The sequence below is a fragment of the Sardina pilchardus genome, chromosome 5, assembly GCF_963854185.1.
Source record: "Sardina pilchardus chromosome 5, fSarPil1.1, whole genome shotgun sequence".
In the NCBI taxonomy this organism is placed as follows: Eukaryota; Metazoa; Chordata; class Actinopteri; order Clupeiformes; family Clupeidae; genus Sardina; species Sardina pilchardus.
The window spans coordinates 18,606,762-18,614,397 of NC_084998.1; the positions used below are offsets into that span (position 1 = coordinate 18,606,762).

At 42.7% G+C, this 7,636-nt stretch overlaps 1 long non-coding RNA gene across 1 annotated transcript in view; it reads right to left on the reverse strand.

The window, feature by feature from the left end:
• Positions 1-7,636, reverse strand: part of LOC134080371 (uncharacterized) — a 51,538-nt gene continuing 43,902 nt past the window's right edge. Inside the window, exon 3 of the long non-coding RNA XR_009939198.1 lies at positions 1-37. This is a non-coding gene — a long non-coding RNA (uncharacterized LOC134080371). The remainder of the gene's footprint in view (positions 38-7,636) is intronic.

Here is a 7,636-nt window from a genome sequence, read left to right on the forward strand (position 1 = left end):
CCAGGATTGCCTCTTCTACCACGCTTCCCAGGAGGCCCTGTGACACGAAAGAAAAGTGAGAGTAAATACAGAGTAGATAGTTAATCAATCATTTTGATATGCTTTGAACATGATGAGCATATTTCATTTGAGGAAAACCGATGTGACATGATGCGGCTTCGCTGTGGACGGCTAACAGCACAGGCACTCATAACGACCATTTGCAATCTGTCTACTTAAAACAATGGCAATGTTTTTTTCTCTTGTCCTGCCCAGTGGAACATAACATGTGTTTTATTAGTATCTGTCTTTTTGGGGGTCTTCATGACATGTAGTCTCTGAAATCTTTAATTTGCAAAACTTGAAATACCATAGACTGACGTGCCAAACATTACAAAGGATATCAGAATCCAAACACTATTCAGTGTATTGTTTTTGCTCCCACCGCACCCATTACCCCAATATATTGATAATTCCACAGCTGACCAGATAACCCAGTTTCCTTGCAAACACAACTGACTGTGGGTGAGCACATTGCATCATTTTGTTTGGGTTTGGCTGTGACTTATGCCAGTTGAGAGATAACACAGTCTGATAACATGACTGCAAAGCGCCAATTAGCCTGCCTCACTGAAGTCATATAGAACATGCTCTCAGCCCTGTCTCAGCTGCTCAGTGGCATGCTACCATCCACACCGTGGGATATCTCTGATGGGCCACAAGCACCCAGAACAAGGGGGAGAGGGAGAGGGGGGGTCCAGCGTGAGAAAAAAAGGCAGGTCCGCTTCCCATTTTGTGGATGAGGCCTGGCTGATTACGCTCGAGACGTCCCGAGGAGTGTCCACACCGGGCCGATAAGAGCTCCTCTGGGAAAGGGCTATTCCTGACGGCCAGAGAGGAAACGCGGCGACCACCTCGCGCTTCCCCTCTCGGCTGGAGGACAGCTCCCCTCGGCCAACAATGACATCACGCCAGCCAAGCAAACAAACTAAGTTGTTAACACGGCCAGCTCGTCGCAGGAGAGGCTAAACGACGTAGAAAAGGGAAGATTTGTTGCTCTGTTAATAACAAGGCACGTCTCGGAAACAGGCATCCCTGAGGTTTGTCGGGAAGCTGGAGGATTCTGCCTTTCGGCGTGACTGGGAGCAACAAAGGAGGCCAGAAGACGAGAACCCCTTCGCTTTGATAACGCCTCGCTTTAGATTAGGGTTGAGTGATGGCCAATGAATAGGCGATGAAATCTATAGCCTGACATGGGCTACACCCATCGCCCATGAGCCCGTGATCAGTCCTGACAAGAGTGGCCGACGCACTTTCATGTTCACATCGCGGCGGCTACTCAGAGCGTGCTATCGCAAGGCGTGGGTGGGAGCAGTTAAGACATTTCAAACTCAGTTAAGCGCCTAATCACTCCCATCCATGTCTCAAGTCAAATTGCCCTGTAGGTTTACACAGAACTTGTCACGAACCAAAATAAATTGACAGACTGTCAGTCTGAACAAAGCTGTTTTCTTTTTGTACCCAGCATTAATATGTCCGTTATCTGTCTTTGCTATCTGGCCTTAGTTCAGAGAGCAAAAGATGGCCAGGAGTGATTCAAAGCTAACGCTACCTATTAGACAAAACAATGATACATGGCACACCATGGTCTGCCCAAAAAACTGTTGACATAATAGCTATCAATACAAGCTGTAGGTAACACAATCCCCGGCTTTCTCACCTTGCTGACAACTTCAGAGTAGAACAAAAATACTTACTTAAACAATATCTTTACTGAGATAACACAGCAGACAAAACAGTGAGTGTAGAAAACCCAACATACAGAACAACACACGACAAGGCCTGACTGGTGTTCTCTATGCAGTGGTAGCTTAATCCGCAGCTTTAACTGCTTATCCCTGTTTGATAGCATCTCATTATGCTGTTATATTTTTCTTCCTCTAATCCCCTGGGCTAAGCTGGGAGGTTTGATAAGGTAACAGATACCGCCGGTCCACTGCTTCAAATCAGTGGAAATCAAACATGGGAATGGCAAGACCTGTGGCCAAATGGGAAAAGTTCGGCATTCGCAAAGGGTCTACTCTCCGTGTTTTTGTTTCAGGCCAAGATTGTTGAACCAGATGCAGGTACGATGATGTTGTCGCTAGCTAGCCCAACTGCCGGCAGGATGGAGCACTGTTTCTGTTTGACAAGTGCTCCTGAAGGAATGCATTTGCTGCTTGACCTGCCTCAACCACACGCAAAAGCAATGAAGTCGGAAAGGCTGCCAGCAAAGTGGCCTGAAAATAATCGTTGTGTATTTTTATATGACTGGACTGGCTGCACTCAGGTGTGCTTTCTGGAATGTTCTCTAAGCGATGCTCAGCACTGTTTACTAGCCGGTCTGACTTACTAAGTCGCGTGTTATGGTCAGCACTGACCCGAACCATATGTACCACCACCATGCTGATTGGAGGCAGCGGGGGTTAGGGATTCAGACTGGTGACTGAGTGGGACCGGTTCAATCCTGAGGTGGCAGCTGAGGTGCCCTTGAGCAAGGCACCAAGGCCCCAACTGCTCCCCGGGGCACTCCAGTGGGTGTTTGTGTGCTCACTGCTCACTGTGTCTTCATTGTTCCTAGTTTGTGTGCTCAATAACCACAGATGGATGAGATGCAGAGGAAGAATTCCCCTCGGGATGAATATTTCTCTATCTATCTATCTGAGTTCACACCCAGAGCTTGGTGAATTGGTAACCTAACATGACACCGGCTAAAATTATGTCACACCAACATGAATAAATAATCCCTAATATGACAGGCTGTATTATACACTTTAAAGTTAACAACTGCACTTAATGGATGTTAGTTGATGCAAGTTGTCTGTTAATGGTTACAAAACATGTCCTTGCAAGATCATCACAGTTGTCTTAACATCCAGTCCTCGTCCATGAGGAAGTGATTCATCAGACTCTGTTTTTGTTTTTGTTCTGTTTATATTGGTTCTTTTAGTCCTCAGAACAAACACAGACCAAACAGAGTCCGTTCACGCCTGGGAAAGTGTCGGCTTTGTTTAAATGAGTTTTAAACGAGCACTCTATGAATCATGAAATTACCACTTTGAGAGGAAAAGAGAGATAGATTGAAAGGCAGCAAATGATTATAAAAATTAAACAGGATATTGAACAACATGTTGAAACAAACATAAACAATGGATACCTTCAAACTCATGACCACCACAAGGCCTTCGTTCTGGGCTTTCAAAGAGGGCTTTTGTTAATTAGTAACTTCACGCCTAGGCCTCGGCCTCCATCAGTGTTGGATTAGGAAAGGTGCCAAAGCCGGCATTAATTATGATAAATTCCACAGCCACTAAATGAACAGGTGTTCTGTGTTAAGTGTTCTAATTTGTTACATCTGAAAACGTCTTATTTCACACAAAAAGTGTGAAAAGAAGGAGGTAAAATCTAATAAATGGCCTTGGCATCTGCAGACCTCCTTAGGATCAAATTCAGACCAGGCTCTCACTAAAGGATCCCTTCTCCACATCTTAGGATACAAAGGCGCTGTTGCAGAACGCTGCCTAAATAAACTAATAGTAAAAATGACCACGGCAGGAAACATGGCTGCTCCCCTCACCCACACACACACACACACACATACACACGCACACGCACACACATATCTTTTGCTCCCCAAACGCATACATGCATGCATTTGTCTACATCAGGTTTCAGTAGCACTTACAGTGATCCCGCATGTGTTAAAAAGTTTAGCACAACTCTGCCAAATCTGAAACCTGGCCAGAGATTTGAACTGAATTATGAACTGAGCAATGATGCGAATCAAAGTCCATATTTGTATGAAACATGCATGTGTGTATTTTTATAGCACTAGTTCTGAAGAGCCAAAAATACATTCTTCTTGAGCTACACAGTCTGTGTGGTGCACAGAAGGCCATCACTAAAACACAACACATTTGCAAAGATACCTGGCCCTATGCTTGGGAATTTAATGGACAATGGACATCAAAGGAAAAAATTGTGTCAGTCGTTTATTTTGATATCAAACTGAAGCATTATTTCTATTTTATTCATGCCCTACCTGTGATGCATTTTTGTCTAAACCTGCTTTGTAGAATTAGCTGTTTTGTAAGGAGAAGAAACTCGTAGAATCACGCAAAAGTTCTGCAAACTCGACTCCAGTTCAAAGGCAAGAAAGGACTTTTACAAGCCATCAAAATCTGGCAAATGCAGTTATGAGTGTAGTGACAGAATTGAAATGAAAGGGAATTACTGGCAAATAGATCATGTTGATGTATGGCTATAGGTTAAGCGCTCAGAGACTTACTCATACACAAACTATGTGTCGGGAGCAGATCCGGGCGTCATGCTCCTCCAGTCTGATTTATTCTTTATTGTTTGTCGAGCACATGTTGTAGCGCAAGCCTAGACTACTCATTTCACTGGAATGGTTGGTTCTAACCTCGCAGCCTGTCTCTTGTAATAACCGTCTTAGTTAAACAGAGAAACACTAGAAACCCGCAGAACATCACCTCCAATTCCACAATACAAAACTAATGTCTATTCTCCTCTCCAGCCTGGCTCTGTCCTCTAAATGACTAATTCTTTGTGTGCATTTTTTTCCCCTTTTACAATAAATTACAATGCTGCCAAACATTTTTCATGGAACATGTCTGCATTGCTCCTTGTAATCACCATGTTGCATAGTTTGTTATCCACTGATGTGTAACAACTTAATGATATGTTAATGCTTTAACCTCAACCATCTTGGCTAAAACACAGCTCATTGGCGGTAGCCTTGTGTGCAGACCTCATCTAAACATGCATATATCATCGAGACTATTCACTGGTCATTTCTGCCAGGACATTATCCGTATATTAATTTTTTTGAGGAATAATCTAAATATATTTGAATATATTATTTTGCTTACAGCACATACATAATAGCTAATTTGATAGGCTATATAAATGACTCCAATTTGAATTACAATAACTTAAAATCCAATTACGCCACCAATCTAATTATCAGAGTGATGAAGTTTCATGAAGTTGCATATCTACGGTTTGACACATATCCTATAATTGCTACAGAGGTAGCAACACATCTGAATGTGTGTGGACAGGTTCAGGTCAAGTTCATGTGGTCCTCATTTGATTCATTTGCAACCCAAATATGGAACAAAAACCTCATCGTCCAGCAGACATACATGTGTGCATGTGAACAGCTCCACAGTCCTGAGATCAGTTCTAAAGTTACCTCGAAATGACGGAGATGTCCCTGGGTAGCATGAAACCTGATCCTCAACCTGTGCTTATGGGAGCCGTTTCCTGGCACCACTGTAGTGAGTGAAGCTGCACTTCTATTTAGGTTTAATAGGTGCAGCATGAATGCGGGCCGCTGTCTCCAAGACACTGCCAGAGCTACAGTAAATCCAGGGGGGACTAAAAGAGTTTCCACAGAAAGTTGATACCTGAGGAAATCTGGCATTTTTTAAAAAGGCAGAAAGCTCTCTAAACTGACTGTGTTTATTTGTATCTTATTGAAACGTATGGGGGAACAATTACACAATTCATCAAACTCTACCCGAGCTCCACTGGAGGCCTTGATTAGAGCAGCATTAAATCTTGCCTTGATGAAATCTAGCCTTGGGAACACTGTTATTCTTTCACGTCCATTTAATCCATGAAATTACACGCCTGTGCAATTTTGTGCATGTGTGCACTGGAAAACACGGAGGACTCCTGCATGCGTAATCTACAGGGGACACAATTTAAGCCCGACGAGAGGCCATGGTTGATCAAACCCATCTTTGTGCTGGGCCCGGTGTTGATATATACTGCCTTCTTGGTGACCGTAAACTCGGATGACCTGAATCCCGACTCCCAAAACAAGTGTGTTCAATAGATCAGCTCGGGAAACAAATATGGATTCCAGCAGTAACATGCGCAAGAAATAAGTTATTAGAACTGCTTACCGGTACTATGGTTAAGCAAGAATGAGAATGTCTCAGACGCTTCTATTGGTTGTTTTAATTTTGTGATAAATTAACTTGCCTCTTTGCAATGAGAGTGAGGCTTGCCTTTGTTTTATTGTTGCAACGGAGGCTGCCTTGCCTGGAGAGTATGATTCAGGTAACTCGGGGTACAAGATTTCCCCCCGAGTTCTTGCATTCAAGTCATTTTTGTCCTTGGGTGGGATTTCCTACACGTCATTTTTGTCCTTGGTTGGGATTTCCTACATGTCATGAATGCAGCAATATAGTCCTAATTGAGTTAATCCTCATGTTTAAATGGCATCAGATGAGGATTGATTTGTGTTGACATCAATGTTGTATTCAAGTCCAAACAAACAAATCCCACTTGTATCGATCTCATTAAAAGTAATTTGTGTCACAGCGTGCGCATTAGTTGGTAACACATTTGATAAATAATAAATCAATAAGAAAAGCCATTGTTTGTTGAACACCAGGTGCAAATCTTTCAGTCATCTGCCCCCCCCCCCTCCCCCATCCCTGTTTTTATGACCAAAAGAACAGGACATATGGTCCGTTGCTATGCCAAAGCAATCAAAACATTCTGTCAAATAAAAGGAAGCTGTTTCATCAGTCAAGCCTCTTGCAGTCCTATGCTCTAGAAGGGTTAGTGACCTGCTCCCCAAAGGCCTAAGCCAACACATGACAGACATATCTGACATCTCAAGGAGCCTGGACATGATTTACAGAAAAGAAAAAAAAAACACAAACATGTTAGATAGCTAACGGCTGTACAACCACATCACTTTTCATCTGATGCAACCCCTACTTATAACTAGAGGTGGGGGAAAAAATCGATTCTGTTCAGTATCGCGATATTTTGTGCACACAATTAAATCGATACTTGTAGCTCAAAGTATCGCAATACTTAATTATATAATTTAATTATCCATTTTACTTTTATTTGAGTCGAGTTTACTCAGGGTTTACTCTGATCACATTAAATTAGCTTATTACGCTTATAAGGGGGGCACGTGTTGTGGTGTTTCATTGTGCATTCAACAGCAATAATAAATGAAAATGGCTTCACAATCACAGCCTGTTATACACGACACTCGACACTTCTTTCACATCGAAAAAGGTGGGTGTATTTTGGTTTTCAACAAAAAGTGAATAGTAAGGACCTTGCAAAGTGAGTTGAACAGTGTTATTTTCCTAATTTTTTGTAATGACTTAGAATAATATGAGAGACATGAATAGCAATATATCGCAAAATCGAATTGCAATACTTGGTGTATCGCAATATGGTAAGAATCGCAATATTATCGAATTGTGGCCCAAATATCGCAATAGTATCGAATCTTATTTTTTTGCCAATTCCCACCCCTACTTATAACATAGAAGCACAATTATCACTCAGCTTGTAAAGAGACATAGACAGGACACTCATCTTAAGCCCCCAAAATCCTCCTGCAGCTTTTCCAGATAAGGCATTTAATTGAGTTGTGCCTGGCTATTCCCTGAGGTGAGCACAGCGCACAGGTCTCTCTGTGATCTCCCCCTAAATGAGAAACTTCCACTGAACAAATAAGAGGATCTGCAGCGATGGGGCGCTATCCTGGAAGCAGGCGGCCGGAGGAAACCCAATCCCGTATTATGACTGCCGCGAGATCAAAACCGGAGGA